General features: G+C 37.1%; 1 long non-coding RNA gene across 1 annotated transcript; it reads right to left on the bottom strand.

Annotated features, from left to right (window-relative positions):
• Positions 1–8856: 8856 nt before the first annotated feature.
• On the bottom strand, positions 8857–11840 carry LOC143209428 (uncharacterized). Its single transcript, XR_013009086.1, has 3 exons — positions 11657–11840; positions 10717–11279; positions 8857–10634 (listed from the first exon to the last, which is right to left on the bottom strand). It is a non-coding gene; the product is annotated as an uncharacterized LOC143209428 (long non-coding RNA).
• Positions 11841–12773: the final 933 nt, after the last annotated feature.

The following is a 12773-nucleotide window of genomic DNA, read 5'->3' as shown; positions in this document are numbered from 1 at the left end:
GACAGAAAATGCATTGAAATCTGCGGGATTTTTTCCTAGATTTTTTCTCTACTTTGGGCCATCATATTATTAGTTATTAACATAATCTCGTTAACCTCGTGAGAAAAGCGCGCTGCGTCTATTCTTCCTCTTTCGAATGAGCCCTCACACAGCCCAAAATTTGCTCAAATAAGGACACTAACTGAAAACCAGCAAACCCATGTTTCGAGCCATTTTTCTAGTAATATTCTAGGTATTTTCTAGTTACAAATCGAGGGTAGACTACCCCCATAAGGGGGTAGTCTACCCTCGATTTGTAACTAGAAAGGAACTAGAATCTCACTAGAAAAATGGCTCGAAACATGGGTTTGCGCGAATCGGTTGTTTGTCCTTATTTGAGCTAATTGTGGGCTGGGTGAGGGCTCATTCGAAAGAGGAAGGTTCATCACACACGGGTCTGGTCATGATTTTAACGAGATTATGTTTATATCTAATAATATGAGTGTCCAAAGTAGAGTAAAAATCTAGGGAAAAAACCAGCAGATTTTAATGCATTTTTCTGTCTCCAAAAGACTTTTTGACTTATATTATGACCAGACCCGTGTGTGATGAACCATTCTCTTTAGAATGAGCCCTCAGCCAGCCCAAAATCTGCTCAAATAAGGACAAACAACCGATTCGCGCAGACCCACTTTTTCGATCGAAAATCTAGTAAGATTCTAGTTATTTGCTAGATATTTGCTATTTACTAGAATCTTACTAGATTTTCGATCGAAAAAGTGGGTCTGCGCGAATCGGTTGTTTGTCCTTATTTGAGCAGATTTTGGGCTGGATGAGGGCTCATTCTAAAGAGGATGGTTCATCACACACGGGTCTGGTCATAATATAAGTCAAAAAGTCTTTTGGGGACAGAAAAATGCATTGAAATCTGCTGGTTTTTTTCCTAGATTTTTACTCTACTTTGGACACTCATATTATTAGATATAAACATAATCTCGTTAAAATCATGACCAGACCCGTGTGTGATGAACCTTCCTCTTTCGAATGAGCCCTCACCCAGCCCACAATTAGCTCAAATAAGGACAAACAACCGATTCGCGCAAACCCACGTTTCGAGCCATTTTTCTAGTAATATTCTAGTCCCTTTCTAGTTACAAATCGAGGGTATACTACCCCCATAAGGGGGTAGTCCACCCTGGATTTGTAACTAGAAAATACCTAGAATATTACTAGAAAAATGGCTCGAAACATGGGTTTGCTGGTTTTCAGTTAGTGTCGTTATTTGAGCAAATTTTGGGCTGGGTGAGGGCTCATTCGAAAGAGGAAGGTTCACCGCAGGGGGCTCTGGTCATGAGGTTAACGAGAATATGTTTATATCTAATAATATTAGTGTCCAAAGTAGAGTAAACATCTAGGAAAAAAAACCAGCAGATTTCAATGCATTTTTCTGTCTCCAAAAGTCTTTTTGGCTGATGGGATGACCAGAGCCCCCTGCGGTGAACCTTCCTCTTTCGAATGAGCCCTCACCCAGCCCAAAATTTGCTCAAATGAGGACACTAACTGAAAACCAGGAAACCCATGTTTTCGACCCAAAATCTAGTAAGATCCTAGTAAATAGCAAATATCTAGCAAATAACTAGAATCTTACTAGAAAAATGGCTCGAAACATGGGTTTGCTGGTTTTCAGTTAGTGTCCTCATTTGAGCAAATTTTGGGCTGGGTGAGGGCTCATTCGAAAGAGGAAGGTTCACCGCAGGGGGCTCTGGTCATCCCATCAGCCAAAAAGACTTTTGGAGACAGAAAAATGCATTGAAATCTGCTGGTTTTTTTTCCTAGATGTTTACTCTACTTTGGACACTAATATTATTAGATATAAAAATATTCTCGTTAACCTCATGACCAGAGCCCCCTGCGGTGAACCTTCCTCTTTCGAATGAGCCCTCACCCAGTCCAAAATTTGCTCAAATAAGGACACTAACTGAAAACCAGCAAACCCATGTTTCGAGCCATTTTTCTAGTAAGATTCTGGGTCTACCCCATAAGGGGGTAGTCTACCCTGGATTTGTAACTAGAAAATTACTAGAATCTTACTAGAAAAATGGCTCGAAACGTGGGTTTGCGCGAATCGGTTGTTTGTCCTTATTTGAGCTAATTGTGGGCTGGGTGAGGGCTCATTCGAAAGAGGAAGGTTCATCACACACGGGTCTGGTCATGATTTTAACGAGATTATGTTTATATCTAATAATATGAGTGTCCAAAGTAGAGTAAAAATGTAGGGAAAAAACCAGCAGATTTCAATGCATTTTTCTGTCCCCAAAAGACTTTTTGACTTATATTATGACCAGACCCGTGTGTGATGAACCATCCTCTTTAGAATGAGCCCTCACCCAGCCCAAAATCTGCTCAAATAAGGACAAACAACCGATTCGCGCAGACCCACTTTTTCGATCGAAAATCTAGTAAGATTCTAGTAAATAGCAAATATCTAGCAAATAACTAGAATCCTACTAGAAAAATGGGTCGAAACATGGATCTGCGCCCAGACGTTGATTGACCCTATTAGAACAAATTGTGGGCTGTGTGAGGGCTCATTCGAAAGAGGAAGGTTCAACGCAGCGCGCCTTTCTCATCTCATAAGCCAAAAAAGTCTATTAGAGACAGAAAATGCATTGAAATCTGCGGGATTTTTTCCTAGATTTTTTCTCGACTTTGGGCCATCATATTATTAGATATAAACATAATCTCGTTAACCTCGTGAGAAAAGCGCGCTGCGTCTAACCTTCCTCTTTCGAATGAGCCCTCACACAGCCCACAATTTGTTCTAATAAGGTCAATCAACGTCTGGCCGCAAACCCATATTTTCGACCCAAAATCTAGTAAGATTCTAGGTATTTTCTAGTTACAAATCGAGGGTAGACTAGCCCCATAAGGGGGTAGTCTACCCTCGATTTGTAACTAGAAAGGAACTAGAATCTTACTAGAAAAATGGCTCGAAACATGGGTTTGCGCGCTGTCGGTTTTCGTCCTTATTTGAGCAAAGTTTGGGCTGAGTGAGGGCTTATTCTAAAGAGGAAGGTTAAACACACTGCGCTCTGGTTACGAGGTTAACGAGATTATGTTTATAACTAATAATATGAGGGCCGAAAGTAGAGAAAAAGTCTAGGAAAATAACCAGCAGATTTCAATGCATTTTTCTGTCTCCAAAAGACTTTATGACTTATGAGATAACCAGAGCGCAGCGCGTTGAACCTTCCTCTTTAGAATGAGCCCTCACCCAGCCCAAACTTTGCTCAAATAAGGACAAAAACCGACAGCGCGCAGACCCACTTTTTCGATCGAAAATCTGGTAAGATTCTAGTTATTTGCTAGATATTTGCTATTTACTAGGATCTCACTAGATTTTGGGTCCGAAAAAGTGGGTCTGCGCGCTGTCGGTTTTTGTCCTTATTTGAGCAAAGTTTGGGCTGTGTGAGGGCTCATTCTAAAGAGGAAGGTTCAACGCGCTGCGCCCTGGTCATCTCATAAGTCATAAAGTCTTTTGGAGACAGAAAAATGCATTGTAATCTGCTGGTTTTTTTTCCTAGATTTTTTCTCTACTTTGGACACTAATATTATTAGTTATAAACATAATCTCGTTAACCTCGTAACCAGGGCGCAGTGTGTTTAACCTTCCTCTTTAGGATAAGCCCTCACTCAGCCCAAAATTTTCTGAAATAAGGACGAAAACCGACAGCGCGCAAACCCATGTTTCGAGCCATTTTTCTAGTAAGATTCTAGTTCTTTTCTAGTTACAAATCGAGGGTATACTACCACCCAGTGGACTGGAATGATTGTAAGGACTTTCAGGAAGCCCGAGATTTTTTCCGGAAGTTTCCAATTACAAATGATGCCGCTGAAAGAGCTGTGAGCTTAGGCGAAGTAAAAAACGAAGAAAACTTTCAGAACCTTCTCTTGGTCAGTCAGCATACACGGAGAGCTATGCCCATCCCAAGTAGCCACGTACGTCCCTAAAACGTACGTTTCAGGTCCAGTTCACGTCCAAACGTCCTACGTCCATTCTGCGTACGTTTTAGGGACGTACGTGGCTGCACGTGGCTACTTGGGATGAAAACATTGACCAAAAATTCATTTTCAACAAACCTTTTTTCTGTTTAAAAATTGTATTATATAAATAAATTGTGTGATTATATTCTGTTATTGTGAAACTTATCTATTGTAAGTAGTTTTTCACTCAAAACGACAATAATGTTAAATATTTTTAAATTTTACAGAATATCTCCTAACTTTGAGCCTCTTGAGGCAGGGTTTAGAATAATCCGATTAGGCTAATATTTTACACACTTACTTAGAACATGAAAAGGAATAAAATTAGAGGGCGTCCTAACATTTTATCTCACCTTTGTCTTTTAAGGGACACCCTAGTGGGGGGCTAACTTCTAGGAAGCATCAAAACCGCAGTCTAGATATAAGATTAAGTGGTAAGAATTGTATTACCTTGAGTATTTTTGGCAACCAATGATGGGATAATTCTCGTCGAAGCATTGGGGCCTCAAAATGTTAAAGTAGGTGGTTCCAATTTCCTTAGATATGATCGACGAAGCGTTCTTCAGGCAGCTGTAGAACTCATGGTCGCAATGGCAGAGCGATCTGTGAATGAAATCAAAATATGTTTAACCACGGATCTCAATGACAAAAGAAAAATTTTCTGTATTAATTACAGGAAACAGAAGCCATATACGTTTCTTTCTTTTCCTTATACATTTAATTTTGTCTTGAGAAACCTCAACGAAAAAATGCATCTTGAAATGGACTACCTGTCCTGTGTATTGCTATATTTCCATTTCTTTATAAACTTTTTTGTTATTGTTACGAAATTTAATCTTCCACTTTAGTCCAGTCAATGCTCATAAGAGGGGTGTAGAGGGAAATGGAAGGAACACAAGTTTTAACTTTGGGACTTTGTTTGAACTAGTTAGGAGATAAACATACTAAAAGTCCCCACTCCTAGGAGGTGAGGTCCTTTTTCGGTTTTCCGCTTATATCTCTGAAACTATGCGTCCTAGCGATAAGACCATTCTATACAAAATTAAAGCTGACAAAATGTGCCACAAGATTGATTCCATTCAGTTTTTCGTTATATCCATATTCCATAGTTTCCGAGATATCCGCGCTCAAAGTTCACTAATTATGAAAAAGAAAATAGCCGGGTGAAATTCGCCCCCGACGGGATTTTAATCGAGCTTGAACCATTCGATGGGTTACCCAAAAAGACCCTTCTCTGACAAGTTTCAACCGCATATCTCATCTGTAAGGGTAGTTATTGAGAAAAATCGAAATGCCAGTTTTTGGCCCATTTCATAAGTGTAACTTAGGAAAAACGCCGAAAAAAGTGGTTTTTATTTTTTTCAACATTGTTGCACCAATCACAAAAATCTGAAAAAAATTGAGCATAATACTTTTGATAATATCTCATTGCTAAATTAATTCTGAAGTGGTACGAGACCTACTTTTATATGAAATCTGCATTTTTCGATTTTTTTCGTGTTTTTCATTTTTTACAACCATATAGTTTGCAACGGAAAAATCTGGAAATGATACCTAATATGCGGCTTGGTATCCGAAATGTGTCAGATTTTTTTCAGGATTTTTAATCTATACATATATATAAAAGCGAAGTCCTGACTCACCTATCAACGCCCAGGCTAAACCCTTGGACTTAGAAAGCTGAAATTTTGCACAGAGGTTTCCCTTATGATCTATGCAAGAGATAAGAAAGGATATTTCGAAATTCAATCCCCGAGGGGGTGAAAAGGGGTTGCAACCCCAACCAGCACAGATACAGCTCAAAGATAGCAGAAAGATGTCTGCCGCTAGACATTCAAATGTCTGAAAGATGTCTGCGAATGTCTCCGGAAAGTCTCTACAAGGGCTCCGGAAGGTCGTTTGTTACAAAGTTGCCTGTCTTAAAGTGGTCTTGAGAATGACTGTTAGTCGTGTTTCAGGCATTGTAGAGACATGTTCCACGACTCTGTCGGGCATCTTTTAGGCGACTTTCAGAAGTCTCTTGAGCTTGTTAGAGAGACGTATTTATGCGAAAAGGGAGTGGGAGGGAAAAATCAATTTACGATAATAGTTTAAAGTAAACGAACAAATAGTTTATTATAATAATATATGTACTATTTATAAAATAAAAATATATATAAAACTAGAGGGTTATTGTTGCTCGCTCGCTTCGCTCGCTCGCGAGTAGGGTTGTTTTTGCTCGCTCGCTTCGCGAGCTCGCGGATAGGACTGCTCTCGCGAAAGGGTTAGTGGTACGCATGGCTAGTAGTACCTATAGCTATTAATGTTTTTTTGATTTGGTGTGTGACTCTCCACGAGCCACACAAAGAACTTCCCGATTCGTTAGTTGCAGTATATTATTATCATTATTTTTAGTACGTTTTAAGAAGATTATACGTTTTCAGGGAAATTCAATAGTTTTCTACTTATCAAGATGTTTGCTATATGGCGTCCACCCTCGATTTGTAACTAGAAAGGAACTAGAATCTTACTAGAAAAATGGCTCGAAACATGGGTTTGCGCGCTGTCGGTTTTCGTCCTTATTTGAGCAAAGTTTGGGCTGAGTGAGGGCTTATTCTAAAGAGGAAGGTTAAACACACTGCGCTCTGGTTACGAGGTTAACGAGATTATGTTTATAACTAATAATATGAGGGTCCAAAGTAGAGAAAAAGTCTAGGAAAATAACCAGCAGATTTCAATGCATTTTTCTGTCTCCAAAAGACTTTATGACTTATGAGATAACCAGAGCGCAGCGCGTTGAACCTTCCTCTTTAGAATGAGCCCTCACCCAGCCCAAACTTTGCTCAAATAAGGACAAAAACCTACAGCGCGCAGACCCAGGTTTCGGACCCAAAATCTAGTAAGATCCTAGTAAATAGCAAATATCTAGCAAATAACTAGAATCTTACCAGATTTTCGATCGAAAAAGTGGGTCTGCGCGCTGTCGGTTTTTGTCCTTATTTGAGCAAAGTTTGGGCTGTGTGAGGGCTCATTCTAAAGAGGAAGGTTCAACGCGCTGCGCCCTGGTCATCTCATAAGTCATAAAGTCTTTTGGAGACAGAAAAATGCATTGAAATGTGCTGGTTTTTTTTCCTAGATTTTTTCTCTACTTTGGGCCCTCATATTATTAGTTATAAACATAATCTCGTTAACCTCGTAACCAGGGCGCAGTGTGTTTAACCTTCCTCTTTAGAATAAGCCCTCATCCAGCCCACAATTAGCTCAAATAAGGACGAAAACCGACAGCGCGCAAACCCATGTTTCGAGTCATTTTTCTAGTAAGATTCTAGTTCCTTTCTAGTTACAAATCGAGGGTGGACTACCCCCTTAAACGAACATCGTAGACTCGTTGCTCGCTTGGTTCCTTGTTATAGCGTACTGATGTTGCAAAATAAATTGTCTTAATTATTATAGTTTTCGCAAACGATACGACTCCTCATTATCCGGGTTAGCAGTATTGACCTTGGTTTTCTTCGATACTGTTAATTTAAATTGTCCCAAAATATATAAACCGCTCAATTTTGAAACTCTGCTCAGTGCTACATACAACATGTGTAAAGTTCGTTTTTCTGATGTTTTAAAATTCAAACATACTTTTCTCGTATGTTTGTCCCTGACTTTTATGAATCGTAATCGCTTCAGCAGGAACCACTGGAAATTGACTACGTGTGATTTGATATTTTTCCTCACTCGACATATTTACTTGATTCGATATTTTTATTATTGGTGGCAAATTTTGATGAATATTTGCATTTTTCATATAATCACGATAACGAGTTCTTACTTTCACTCCTACTCTGGCCAATTGAAAATCTAACCACAATATAGACGGAATTTTAGTATTTTCTTGAAAAGTAATAAATTTTAATATTCCGCATGTGTGCTCCATTAACCAATCCGTTTTCAACATTAATGTTATTAATAATTATCATATTGTTTATATTAATTTTCAATTTAATCTCAGTTAATAATTCGTTTTGAACTGATTGTTTTTTTAAAGATTGTAATATAAATTTTTTTTGTACTTTCATCGATATTCTTTGAAAATGTATTCTCGGGAGTAGAGATGATTAACTCACTCTTGCATTGGGATAATTTTCGATTATTGTAAGCGGAAACATTAGCGTAAGGTACAAAAAAAAAATTTTTTTTTAAATTAAAAAAATTTTTTTTAATTTAAGAAAAATGAAAAAAAAATTTTTTTGTGTAATTACGTTTGTTTCTTCGGTGGAAACTTTCCATTCTCTCGTATAAATTGCATTGTAGAATCAACTCCGTTCGAAAAAAACTAAAAATCTAAAAAACTACTTGACCAATATGGACCAAAATCTAATCAGCTCTAAGTTACGACGGGGCACATCGATTGCATCATTCATCATTCTGATCGCGTTGTTACTTTTTCAGAAAACGTTAACGAAAAATTTGATACCATAGAAACAGACATACGCACACACACACACACACACACACACATACGAACATTTTGCTTAAAATAGTCTAGAATGACTGCAATGACCATGAAACGTGAAGATCTGCTAAAAAATCGATTTTCGATTTTCGGGGTCATTACAATAACTTCCCTATAAAATCGGGAAGTTAATAATATATATAAAACATTAAAATTAATATATTAAATTCTAATATATATTAGAAATAAAGTATTAAAATTAAAATACAATATCACGCACTTAAAACATTAAAATTAATATACTTAAATTAAAATATAAAAATTGAAATGAAATATACAGTTGAAACATCAGAATCAGTATACAGGGTGGTCCACGCAACTTGCACACCAATAAATAACTTCCAAAGTATGCGTAAAATAAAATACTACATTCAGAATAAAATATCACGCACTTAAAACATTAGAATTAATATATTAGAAATAAAGTATTAAAATTAAAATACAATATCACGCACTTAAAACATTAAAATTAATACACTTAAATTAAAATATAAAAATTGAATAAAATATACAGTTGAAACATCAGAATCAGTATACAGGGTGGTCCACGCAACTTGCACACCTATAATAACTTCCAAAGTATGCGTTGCACGAAAAAGTTTTGTATACAGAAGTTGCATGGTCTGAAGGGGTACATTATGTAGTGTATTATTTTTTTACAGGTGGACGCGTAAAGGACATGTGAAGGTCAACTTAATTTTTTTAAATGGAATGAGGTATTTTTTAATACATCAATGATGCAGCTGGACCTATGTATGTCGAAAAGTTAATAGTTCAGGAGATATTTCAATTTAAATAACTCTAAAATACCATTACTGTCGTACTAAGACGTTACATAAGTAAGTAAACATTAACGTCTTAGTACGACAGTAATGGTATTTTAGAGTTATTTAAATTGAAATATCCCCTGAACTACTAATTTTTCGACATACATAGGTTAGTACTTTTTTATAATGAATGTCCAGCTGCATAATTGATGTATTAAAAAATACCTCATTCCATTTAAAAAAATTAAGTTGACCTTCACATGTCCTTTACGCGTCCATCTACAAAAAAGCTACTAACATCTGATTAATGCTTATTCAGGGGGCCTGTTTCTGGCGCCTCACCCTGTATACTAAAATTAAAAAATATAAAAATTAAAATAAAATATAAAAGTGAAAATAAAATATTACTGATAATGTCTGTGGTTGTAAGGAAAAACGCCGCATGTCACAATTTCAAAAATTCGAGTTTATGCATTCATTGAGCTTTAGACTTTAGAGTATAGGATTTACAGTAGCGGACAAAAGTTTAAGACCGCTCTAAAGAAGACGATAACTTTTTTAATATTGTACTATACGATTTGAACTTTTTTTGGGAAGCTAGAGCAATTAGTTTACTAAAGGATGTGAAAAGAAATTTTTTCAAAAATTGCAATTGATCGGAATCGTTGAAAAAATACTAAAAGTTGATTTTTTAATTATTTTATGTGGGCCTATATTGAAAATTTAAAAAACACGTTTTGTGTATATCTGTGTCAATCAAACATATCCTGAAAATTTCGTAAAAATCGGTCGACGTTGCAATGAGCTACAAACGTTTAAAGATGGTAGAAATTGCAGATTTTCACGATTTATTGCCGAAAATCTGCAATTTTTACCATCTTTAAACGTTTGTAGCTCATTGCAACGTCGACCGATTTTGACGAAATTTTCAGGATATGTTTAAATAAACAATCAACTTTTAGTATTTTTTCAACAATTCCGATCAATTGCAATTTTTGAAAAAATTTCTTTTCGCGTCCTTTAGTAAACTAATTGCTCTAGTTTCCCGAAAAAGTTCAAATCGTATAGTAAAATATTACAAAAGTTATAGTCTTCCTTAGAGCGGTCTTACACTTTTGTCCGCTACTGTACATATTTACCAGAAAAAAAGTCATGGAAACACGTTTGGAAAGCTCAGACAACAATGCAATTTAACCAACCTCCTATGTCAAAGTATTAGCGATCGAAAGTGAAAGTATATGTGACATGCGGCATTCTTCCTGATAACCACAGATATATTGAAATTAAAATCACTTGGTCACACTCGCTTTGTTCATGTTCCTTGCAGCTGCCGTCCACTTTGGCTTTCTCCGCTGCACCTTGAATAAGAATATCTTTGTTTATTAATTTGCACATGAATAATCATTATAATAATAATATTAAAATAAGGGTGATAATTACATATAACAAGGCTGGCCGTTCGATAATTTGCAAACGGTTTTTTGCCCTTTCGGCCCAATCAGCTATAGCAGACCGCCATGCCAGCACGTCAGTCATAATGATACCTAGACTTTCCTGGCGAAGTTGTAGCTGTTGTGCCCCCCGTATTGTGCACTTCTGCTGCCTAAAATAAAAAATTGTTATGTAGCATATCACATTCTGCTAATTTAATGAAAATGAAAGATAAATGTCAGTATAATTTTAAGTGTATTTATTAAACAAGTCGCTGGTCTCTTCGGCCTCCTTTGCTTTTCTTCTAGCCTTCGTGTAGTCGTCTAGAAGCATTATATAATTATTATTTTAATTGTACTGTTTTTGAAGATCTTTACAGAAAAGTACTCCCACGAAGGTTGAGGCAGTTCACATTGTTGGATTGCGTTGCTCAATTTTGATTTGTGTACCGGTGGCCAATAACATTTGTCGCCTTCCAGCCAACTATTTGGCACTGCTTCTACCGTTCCGTCCGCCAAAAATTGGACAACGGTCCATGTATTTGTAGGCATCTCCATTTGTGTGTATATATTCTAAGAATTGAAAAGTATGGTAAAATTTAGAGACTAATTTAAACATATATGTAATTACGACGTAAATATAATTAATTAGAGAATATATTTAGAAAAATAGCAAATAGAATGAAGGAATGGAAATATGACCAATTTTTGTTCATTTTTTGACTTCACACTTATTTACACATTAGGGCGGTAGACTCGTTTCCAGGATTGCAATCAATTGCAATCCCGCACCCTTGCAATCCTGGAAAAAGCCGTCTACCCCCTTACAATACCGACAGTAAATACTTTCTTTGACTTTCTTGCCAACCCAATAGTAAACTTCGAATATAGCGGAAGGGCATCAGCAAAAAACACTAACGGTAACAAATAACAGCAATGGAAGTACTTACTTTTGTAAATATACACTCGTCGGATAAATTATCACTATTACAATACACTAATACAATTAGACACTTCTCTAAACCTGGTGTCGACCGGTGTCGACCATGTGCGCCGGACCAAAAATAGTAACTTCAACAGCGCCACTCGGGGTGAACTACGAAGACAGAGAAGCAGATATGTTTCTCGCAGGAAAGACACTGACAGAGAATATATGAAACAGCTTGATTTTTTCGATCACGCGGGTAAGACGCATTTCGCGAAGAAGCAATATTTTTTTATGCTCTTTGTGTTGAAATATTCTCTGCATTATTGCGGGGTCCCGTACAGAGCCCTTTTTTGGATTTGGCTCTTGGAACTTTGTAAACAACAAAAGTGTACATTTTTATGGAAGAACTTTTTTTCTGTACACTTTTTCCAAATGCTCTTTGCGTTGAAATACTCTCTGTATTATTGCGGATTAGCATGCAGAGCTCTTTTTTCGAAAAAGTGCACAGAAAAAAGTTCTTCCTTAGAAGCTGTATCCCCCTACTCCACCCCACTCTTTACCGGCGGCGTAGGAAAAACAACGTCTCCGGAAAATGTCTCTCAGTCGCCAAAAAGATACCCTTTATGGAGACGTTGCATTTACGACTGAAATGAGACAGCTGAAAGACGTTCACCCTCTGCTGTGAAAACAACGTCTCCATAAAGATATCTTTTTGGCGACTAAAAGACGTATCTTTGGGACATAGACGTTCAGACGGGACGACGACATGAAACAGACATCTATGAGACGATGTGTGCTGGTTGGGACGTTTGTATGAGGAATATTTTGTTCGTGGTCGGATTTACTTCGTACTTGGTCTTAATGCTCTTTGATATAATTAATCAAACACCTATTTCGGCATTTTAAAAAATTGAACCCTTAAGGGGGTGAAAAGGGGTTGCAACGTTTGTATGAGGAATATTTTGTTCGTGGTCGGATCAATGTGGCCGTACTTTGCAAATGCGTAGCAGTCTCCCTTGTTACCGACAAAAGTATAATAAGTTAATAAATAAGACCTTTGTGAGGGCGATTGCTGCCTAGATTGACCTTTATCTGGCGGTTTTGACTACTGAAAAAACCCGTGTTTGTATTATCACGCA

The sequence above is a fragment of the Lasioglossum baleicum genome, chromosome 6 (assembly GCF_051020765.1).
Source record: "Lasioglossum baleicum chromosome 6, iyLasBale1, whole genome shotgun sequence".
NCBI lineage: Eukaryota > Metazoa > Arthropoda > Insecta > Hymenoptera > Halictidae > Lasioglossum > Lasioglossum baleicum.
This window is presented reverse-complemented; position numbering and strand designations above follow the sequence as displayed.